Raw genomic sequence first — 9,549 nt, 5'->3', positions numbered from 1 at the left:
AAGCCTCATCATGAAAGCCACATGCCAACAATTTGTGTTGTTGTTGTTGCTAAAATTATTTTAAAAACATGTTCTTAAAATCAGTTCCAATTTCCTCAACCATCCTTCTTTCAGGCCTATGACAGACAAAATTGTCTCTAACGGTTAGACATCACTTTAGCTACTGATTTAACACAGAACATGATCATTTTAGCCTGCTCTTCCAACAAGAATCCAACAGACATATAGAACCCACCAGACACATTCTTCTTCCATTGTGCGTATAACTTTCACTTACATTCCTGTACCTTTGAAATTCATGAAAATTACTGTTTCAGAACTTAAGATAGCTTTTTCCAGGGTTTTTCCAACCTTGGTAATATACCCCTAGCCTACCAAAGATATTAAAAAAGAACTTTGGCAAATTCTGAGGAATATAAGAACTATATGGTATCACATCTAACCATCTGTAATCTCATCTGTGTATATTCTTAAATATTCCCTTCTTAGAAGACTTCTATGCTGATGAGATGAATTAGAAAATGATCCTCCACACTGATCTTCATGAGACTAAGAGTAAATAATGTTACTTGTGCAGACTTAAACCTGCAGAATTACTTTGCCCATATACATATTTACTTGGGGAACACTGTACTTTTACTACGTAGCAATGTAGTAGAAACATTCAGTATATCTGATAAATAAATATCAGTCACATAATCATCATTGAATTATATCTAACATAAACATTCTTATACCAATGTACTACTATAATTTTGCAATGATTCCCAGATGCAAAAGCTCATTATCTGTAGCAATTAGGCAGAATGATCCAGAACACTGACTGATGGGTTCATAATAGAATAACCTATATTCTTCAATTTAGATAGTAACAGGGAAGATCAATTACAACTGTGGAAAGAATTATGAGATGTAGTAATTCAATGTTTGGGAGAAATATGTGCATATAGCACTCCTGGGGATGATATTTCAATTATTTCTAAAAGAGGTTTGTATGAGTTTTAAAATGTTTCACTTTATATTCTAGGTTGTTTGCCTCTTACAGATTGATTATGTGATTTTTGGCTTTCCTTGTGATCACTCAGAAACATTCAAACAGTGGTGTGAACTTATTGAAACATTCCTCTCCTAATCTCTCTGGAAAAGTATAAAGTTTTAAATGACCTATTTATGGTCCTTAAAAAATTTGATTTAGGGTGGGAAATATTGGACAAAACTATTTTTTGTAGTCAAATCACATACCAAAAAAAAAAAAAAAAGATAGTCTCAAAAAAAAAAAACTGAAACATAGGGTCCAAAAATAAAATAGAATCCAAATGTTTGCTGGGAGAAAGGCAGAGACAGGATTCTCTCCCATCCCATTTTCACCAAGAAGATCCTCTTAAAGGTTTTGTTTTCTTAAAGGTCTAAGGCTCATTCCAATAGGTGGCTTCTATAATGGAATTAAGGCACAGTAAAAATCAAGAGGGCATTGAAAAGTGGTCCATTTTCCCCCTCCATAAACAGGGCTTTGCTCAACTCCAGCTGTTTTATTTCGTTGACTACGAAGACTGTCAACAGAGGATGAGTAACAACAATCTTTCCATGTCAAGGTTTTAAATTCTTTCCTTTTGGCTTTCCCATCAGAGGCATCCAAGAACAATACGCATACTGGGCCGTAGAGTCAAATCTATGTGGCACTCCACTTCAGTAAATGAGCTTCTCAAGATCTTTACTCTGTCTTTTGTTTCTGATTGGGTATATTTTCCCAGTTAGAAGAAATGATAAAATAATTTATTTTTTCGTAGTGTTTATTATGCAAAGAAACACTAGGTTTCTTAATAAATAATAGACCACCACAGACGTATGACGTGTCAGCTTTCTTGCCATGATCATTTTTCTAACTTCTACAATAGAACCTGTGTCAGTATTCCTGTCATAGTCTGGCTCTGTTAATGCAGTTCTTTGGTGTAAGTGAACAAAAAGAATCAGGTCCAGCTAATTTTGCTTAGAGCAAATGTCAGTGGTGCTCTAAACTCTCTTAAATAAGGCAACTGCCAACAAATAATGTTATTTATCTCTCATAAAAGATTAGGGAGAGAGGGATCGGGTAATGAGGAAAGACAGACGAGGGTGCATATGAGTCAATTTTTGGAAATGTCTGAATAAATACTAATCAAGCTAATGGCAAGTAAAAGGAAACACCCTAATGATTCTGGATCAGTAATGTCTTAGAACAAACATAAGTTGAGTCTTAAATTTCAGTGTCTTAAGACTGGTCTTCTACATCCACAGACAAGTACACACATTTTTTTAAATCACTCATGGAATAGTAACATGAATCAGTGAATACACAGGAGTTAGAAGTGGGTTAAAAATGGGCAATCCTGCTTCATTAAAGATCTCAACATTCAAGATAGGCCCCCTCATTAAATCTCTTGTTAGCAGAGTCAAGGACACTTTATCCCATAGGCTTTCACACTTGGCAGTGTAGTTTAGGAAAGAGGATTTTAAATTCAGTTTCTGTCATGCCTTTTAGCCGCAAAAAATGGCCACTGAATCTTATTGCTAACACGAAGACACTAATTTTAGTGTCTTGTGCCCTTATATATGAGACAGAAATGGTATTAGGCTCCATTGCTCACCATCAGAGTTAAATGAAACAAAGTATGGGGTAGTATCTATTCATTCAAAACATATAATAAGTATCAAGAGCATTTATAAATGACCCATTCCTATATCATTCATATAAATTTATATGTTAGAACTCCAATACCTACAGAATATATTGATATGTCTTCTAAAAGACAAATTGTTCAAATAACAATGTAATTTTTATACCACTGAACCGTTTCTATTTTTACAATATATTCAGTATATATCCCAATTAAAGCCCCCTCTCTCACTGATACTAATTTTTATATCACTTCTTTATATAGGAAGTTCTCAGAAAATAATAATGTTTGAACAAAACTTTATTCATAAGTGTGTTCATTGCAATACTATCACAATATCTAGACAAATAAGCTGAAGCCTGATATCTAATAAAATAACAGTGCACACATATGATAGCTATCATACGTTCACAATATGTGAAAACACAAACATTTAAATATATTGGGAGCCAACTTATAGTCCATATATGTTTATGTATAGTCACAGATATGCACATTCAGTCCAATACTAAGAAAATATAACTTATATTATTGGATATTCTTAATGTCTGTCTCATACATATACATACATATGTTTTTGTAACATTTTTAACTCTATAGAAAATAAAAAATAACACAATATTATAGGATCGGCTATCATCCTTTATCAATGTCTAATGAATTCAGAGATCTAGACATTGATCATAGTGGTAGGCATAATTCCATGTCTCTGACTTTGGGGCACCTCTGTGATTATGTTACAGTACATGGAAAAGAAAAGCTTAAAGATGTAACCAAGGGTACCTGTCAGTAATGTTCAAGGACATATACTGACTTTTTCTGTTAGGTTACACTAACAGAATCAAATAAATTTAGCATTTCAATGGTTTTCAGAAAATGCAGCCAGAGAGATTCAAGACAAAAGGGGTTTGAGGGCACACGGAAATATATTGGAATGAACTCTAGTGACCAAGTACAACGTGGTTCAACAACCGGCACAAGGATAGAAAGAGGTCCGGGCATGCAGCTCAGGTGGAAAGGTGGTTGTCTAGCATGCACAAGGTGCTGGGATTCTCCTTGGCAGACTATAAACTGAGAAGGCTGGCACACACCTGCACTCCAGCACCCCAGGCGGGAAGGCAGGAGGATCAGGGATGGCATCCTCAGCCATACAGCAGTTTAAGGCAAGCCCTGGCCTCTGTGAGAGGCTGTCTCAAAAGATAAAGAAATAAAGACAACCAGGAGCTGACTTGAATAAATTCAGTCAGTATAAAATTCCATATGGAAATGGTTAGATGCCTTCTGCGTCTGCGGAAAGGAGTATAAGAAATTGTGGCAAACTGAAAATCACTGGGTGTAACAAGGAAAACCAACTGTCCCTCTGACTGCATTCTCAACCATCATTCTTAGGTGAGGGGAGATGTCTTTCCTTAGAAAGCAGTTCCCAGCAGATACCAAATGTGTGTTGTACAATACAACTCAGCTCCGACATTAACTGTAGTTAACAGATTCTTCAAGTTAAGGGTTTGTTCCCACAATACTGGTTCCACTTCAGATGTGACTCACAAACTGTATGTTCCCATGTTCCTCATGTCTTCTGAATGACTTAATTCTAAACATGAGGTTCCTATAACCCTCTTAAAATTTTGATAGCTAGAGTAACTTACAGAACCCAAGAAAATATCTCACTGTTGAAGACTGAGTGTAAAGGTTATCTTCTTGAGGAAAGGAAGTTTGTTGTTACTTCTTATATTTTTTGAAATTTTGCTAGTTTTCATTATATATATTTAGTACACGAAAGAGTGACTTGCTAAATACACACAGATAGTAAAATAACTACAGACAAATAAATGAACATATCCAATATTACATGAGTGATTTTTATGAGTGTAATAAAATCACCAATAATCAATGCCCTTAACAAATTTTTAGACTAAAGGCAATATTATTAATTAGAAACCCTCATTTTGACAATAGTTCTTTGGACCCAATTACCCAGCATTATACTAGTCTTGTGCCTCAATCTACAGTTTTTATTTCCTAGCCCTATCCTCCTGAATAAGCACCATTCTAACTTATTTCTATATATTCATCCTTTTTAATTTTCCTAAATTTCACATTGAAGTGAGATCAAGCAGTATTATGTATCTATATCTGGTTTGTTTTACTTAGTATAACATGCTTTAAATTCTTTTAGAAAATTTTACTAATTTATTTTTTATAATTTATTCACTTTACATCCCAATTTTAGCCCCCTTCCTTGTCTCCTCCTGGTTCCACCCTCCCTGCCTCTTCCGTCCTCATAGTTTTCAGAAAGAGGGAGCCCCCCCCACCATCTGATCCTAACTTATCAAGTCTCTTCAGGACCACATGAATCCTCTTCCTCTGGGCCTTGGTAAGGCCCCCCAGGCAAGAATTGATCAAAGATCAGGCAACAGAGTCCATGTCAGAGACAGCCCCTGCTCCCCTTACTAAGGTACCCACATTAGGTCCACTCCATGAATGGTCCTTGGTTGGAGTCTCTGTAGGGACCCCTGGGCCCACATTTATTAGCTCTGTTGCTCTCCTTTTGAAGCTCGTGTCCCCTCTGGATCCTTCTATCCCCCTACTCTCCATAAGACTCCCTTCACTCTGCCCAAAGTTTGGGGGTGAATCTCAGCATCTGCTCCGAACTCCTGCTGGGTGGAGTCTTTCAGAGGACATTTATGTTAGGCTCCTGTCCTGTTCCCTCTCTTCATCTGCTTCTGGTGTCCATTCTATTTTTTTCTTTTGAATGAGAATTAAACATCCTCCCTAGAGTCCTCCTTGATATTTAGTTTCTTTACATTGCTGCTTCACATTTCTACCCTTTCAACTTAAAACAGAGAGTGTGCTGCAGGCAGTGTGGAGATTCTCTGTTGAATAAAGTCTAAGCAGCAGCCCAGGGTTTGCACCATTAGCACCAACACCTCATGTCATTATTTGTCATCTATTGAGAACTCCAAAACTACAGCTTCACAGCTGGTCCTCTTCACCACCATACCCCTGAGTGTGAAAAGAGAATTTGAGGTTATAGTTTGAAATGTGTGCAAAATTCCTGTTGTAAAATAATATTATTTCCAGAAGTCTCCAACTGTTACAATTTGGCTTTCAACTCAAAGAAAAAGGAGGGCAATGAGAAACTAAGATCCTATGCACCCGAACTGTCTAGCTAGGTTCCAGATGTCCCACAATGAAAACCAAGCAAAGCCTTTTATTCACTGAATAGGAACTTATAGCCTGGCTGACATTGGCACATGTGATGAATAAAAAAAACTAAGAGTTTCACACTAATATATTTAACCAAAATTTACAGGGCAGGAACTTTTCCAAGTCTTTCTAATCATAAAGGTACAAATCACTGTGATTAAATTTCTCTCGTATACTTTATGGCTTTATCAAGACAATAACAGCAAGAGCTAGAAAGACGGCACTGTGATGTTTGCTATGCTTCCTAGGACAGAAGTTTGATTCCCAGAACCCACATCAGGTGCCTGACAGCCACCTGTAATAGCTTCAGGCAATCTGATGTTCTCTTCTGCTTCTCACACAGAAGCAGACACAGAGACACACATTCTCTTTTTCCCTCTCTCATTCCCCCCTCTCTCTATCCTTCCCTCCTCTACCTCTCTTCCTCTCCCTCTCTCCTTCCCTTTCTCCCTCCATCCCTCTCTCCTCTCTCTCTCTTCCTCTCAACAGCAAACAATGACAGCAAAAGAAACCAGTATTAAGAAGATCTGAACTTCTCTAAACATTAATAATCCAAACAGAATTCTTTTGTGATTAAGGTTTGCTGGATAACTAATGCTCATATCTGAGTCTATACTCTGTGTGCATAAACACATATTTATCTTAAAGGTTTTTTAACATCAAATATACATCATCTCTGGGTACCTGGACATGCCTTTTATGCCAGGCACCACATTACTGGTAGTGGCTAAGAGGACTGGCTGCTCTTTGAGAGGACCAGAGTTCAATTCCCAGCACCAACATAGCAGCTCACAACTGTCTGTAACTTCAGTACCAGGGAATCTGACACCTTCACACAGATACACATGCAGGCAAAAGATCAAAGCATATAAAATAAAAATAAATTGTTTTTAAAAGAAGCCTATATGATTCTCTACTATTAAACAGCCCACAACATAATTACAGCTCTTTTCTGAGCTTCAGTTTTCATTTCAATAAATGAAGAAGCTAGATTGATATTTATGAGGTTGTTATTATAGTTCATTAATTTCAAGGTATGTGTTCCAAGGATGTCAATGGCAGATGTCCTTTTTCTTTTATGCAAGGCATAGAACTAGAAACACATGCATAGAATGGGAGGAAATCCAGAGAGGGGTGGCAGAGCTCCCATCTGAAACCTCCTTCAGGCGGAGAAGTGTCTAGCCTTCCCCATTTCATTTACAGCTGTGGACTCATTCCACGATCCATCTCTCTGACCTCATGTCCTTTATCTTCAGAGCACATCATCCTACATTATGACCTCTTGGTACATTTGTGCTTGCTTTGCCGCCATACTCTTGCATCATGGTTGCACTGAGTATCTTTGAGGAAAAATGAATCTAAACTACATGGCAATTGATGCCCGTGTCAGTGAGAAGAAAAAGCATAAATAAGCAGCCTGGCAAGAAAGTATGAGGCAGGTGGAAAACAAGATCTACATGGAGAAAGAGTAAAAGCATGCTGAGGAAGACAGATGAAGAACTAAAGAAAAATATTACTTTTTGGAAATATTCTGATGTTACTCATAATAAAAGCATTGTAATTTTGGTTTTCATGTACACTATTCAAATAACTCTGGATCCTTTAAGGTATTTTCTATACTCTTATATATGTTAAAAACAGAAATGCCCCACACTTTATATGTTCAAGTTCAACACATTCAGGTTGAAGTAACTTCGGTTTAGATATTTTTTCACAATAGTTCTACTGTGCTTCAAAATCTGAAACTAGGGGTATGATTTATAATTCTCATTTTAAATAATACTTGAGTTTTTCCTTATGACTAAAAACTATACAAATAGAATATCTTAGACCATCACTACATCATATGGGAATGGAGACACACGCATGCATGCTTGGGTGAAGACAGTGTTCCACATCAGGTGTTTAGCTGTTAATCCACCTTATTTTTTAGAAAGTACATCTCACTGAACCTAGAGCTTACCAGCTGTGTATTCTGCCTAGTAAGAAAACCATTCCCACCCTACCCTTGTGATCTTCCTGGCTCTGCCTCTCAGAACTGGGATGACCGACTTGAATTGCCGCACCTGGCTTTCTACATAGGTGCTGGGGTTCTGAACTTAGATCTTCATGCTTAAGCCTCTAAACCATCTTCCCAGGTCCAGCAATCAACAGTACAATAGGCACATCAACCTCCATAAGACCAGAGAATATTTATAATTATCATTGTCATTATCAGTCTTCAAAAGAATCTTTATCTGTTTTTTTATTCCTCCAATAAGGCCAACAAACCTCTTACCATGCTTGTGTGCCTTACCATAGTAAATGATGCTTTCTCTTACTTCAGTGACAAGACTTGTGAGATTCATCTTTTATAAGACTGTGAACAGACTTGGATTGGAAAAAAATGGAAGGAACTACCAGTGTGCTTCTAAGAATGGGGCACAGAACAGAGTGCATCTCATTCTGTTCTAGCATCTCAAAACTAATGGTGTAATGTTTCCAAACAAATTCTAATTATTAAGCCTGTAGATATGTATACCATTTATAAAATGAAAGTCATGATACCTAATCTTTTATCAGGATATTTAATATTTTTAATTTTTTAGTATGTATTCATTCACTAATACATGATTTACATGCCATAAATTTTGCCCTTTGAAAGTCTGCTATTCTTAAGTGTATTTTTTAGCTATTAATTTTTCTTGTTTTGAGAATTTTTCTCCTAAGTTCCAAAGCTCAGTTTTTTGATGAGGTTCTTTGTTTCTTTGCATTTATCTTTTATGTATTTGTATGTTTGTTTATTTTAAAACTTTTTTTATGTTCTACATAAAAACATTTCTGTTAGCTGTAGAGCTAGCAAGTGTTTTCTCTCACTCTAGAATACTCCTTCACTCAGTTGATGGTTTCCTTGTTTGTACAGTTGTTTTAAATCTGCTGAAGTTCCATGTTGACGGTTGCCCTTATTTCCTGAGTGTTCAATGCCCATATCATGTCGTTTGTTCCCTATTTTTCCTCCAGCAGTTTCAGGGTTTCAGGTTTTGCATCCAGGTACCTGACCCATCTGTATTGGATCATTCTGGAGGATGAGTGAGAAAGATCCGATTTAGTTTTCTACATGTAGATATCAAATTTTCCCACACAGCATTCATTGAAAAGGATTTTATTTCTCCAATGCACAGTCTTGGCCTCTATAGCACAAATCAGGTGATTATGTTTATATGGGTTTATATCTTGGAGGAAAACATGGAATAGAATAGTCAGACTGCACTATATACAAATATAACATTGTCAAAGAATAAATTTTATCAGTATTAAGTTTCTGGTTCAGTATTTTGAATGTGTTCACAAGGATGAATAGTCTTCATCACTATGTATTTGAAATATATAGTTACCACCCCAAACAGAAACGCAGTAACACTAGTGATCATTTCCAGTTCCTTATCCCATGAGACTTTGGGAGTTATTATTTTTTTGGGTTTTGCTTGTTTGTTTGTTTGTTTTTGTGATGCCATCAGCTGCGTTATATTCCGTATGAAGGGACTGGGTGCTGTTTTCTTTACACTTCTTTCATGTTACACTTTTTGAAGCTACCCGTGATGTAGCAGGTATCAGTGTTTCTTTCTTTCTTCCTTCTTTCTTTCTTTCTTTCTTTCTTTCTTTCTTTCTTTCTTTCTTTCTTTCTTTCTTTCTTTCTTTCTTTCTTTCT

Source organism: Psammomys obesus, unplaced genomic scaffold, assembly GCF_907164565.1.
Source record: "Psammomys obesus unplaced genomic scaffold, mPsaObe1.curated_primary_1811, whole genome shotgun sequence".
Classification (NCBI taxonomy): Eukaryota; Metazoa; Chordata; class Mammalia; order Rodentia; family Muridae; genus Psammomys; species Psammomys obesus.
The sequence above is the reverse complement of the archived record's forward strand: the minus strand, read 5'-3'. Positions refer to the sequence as shown.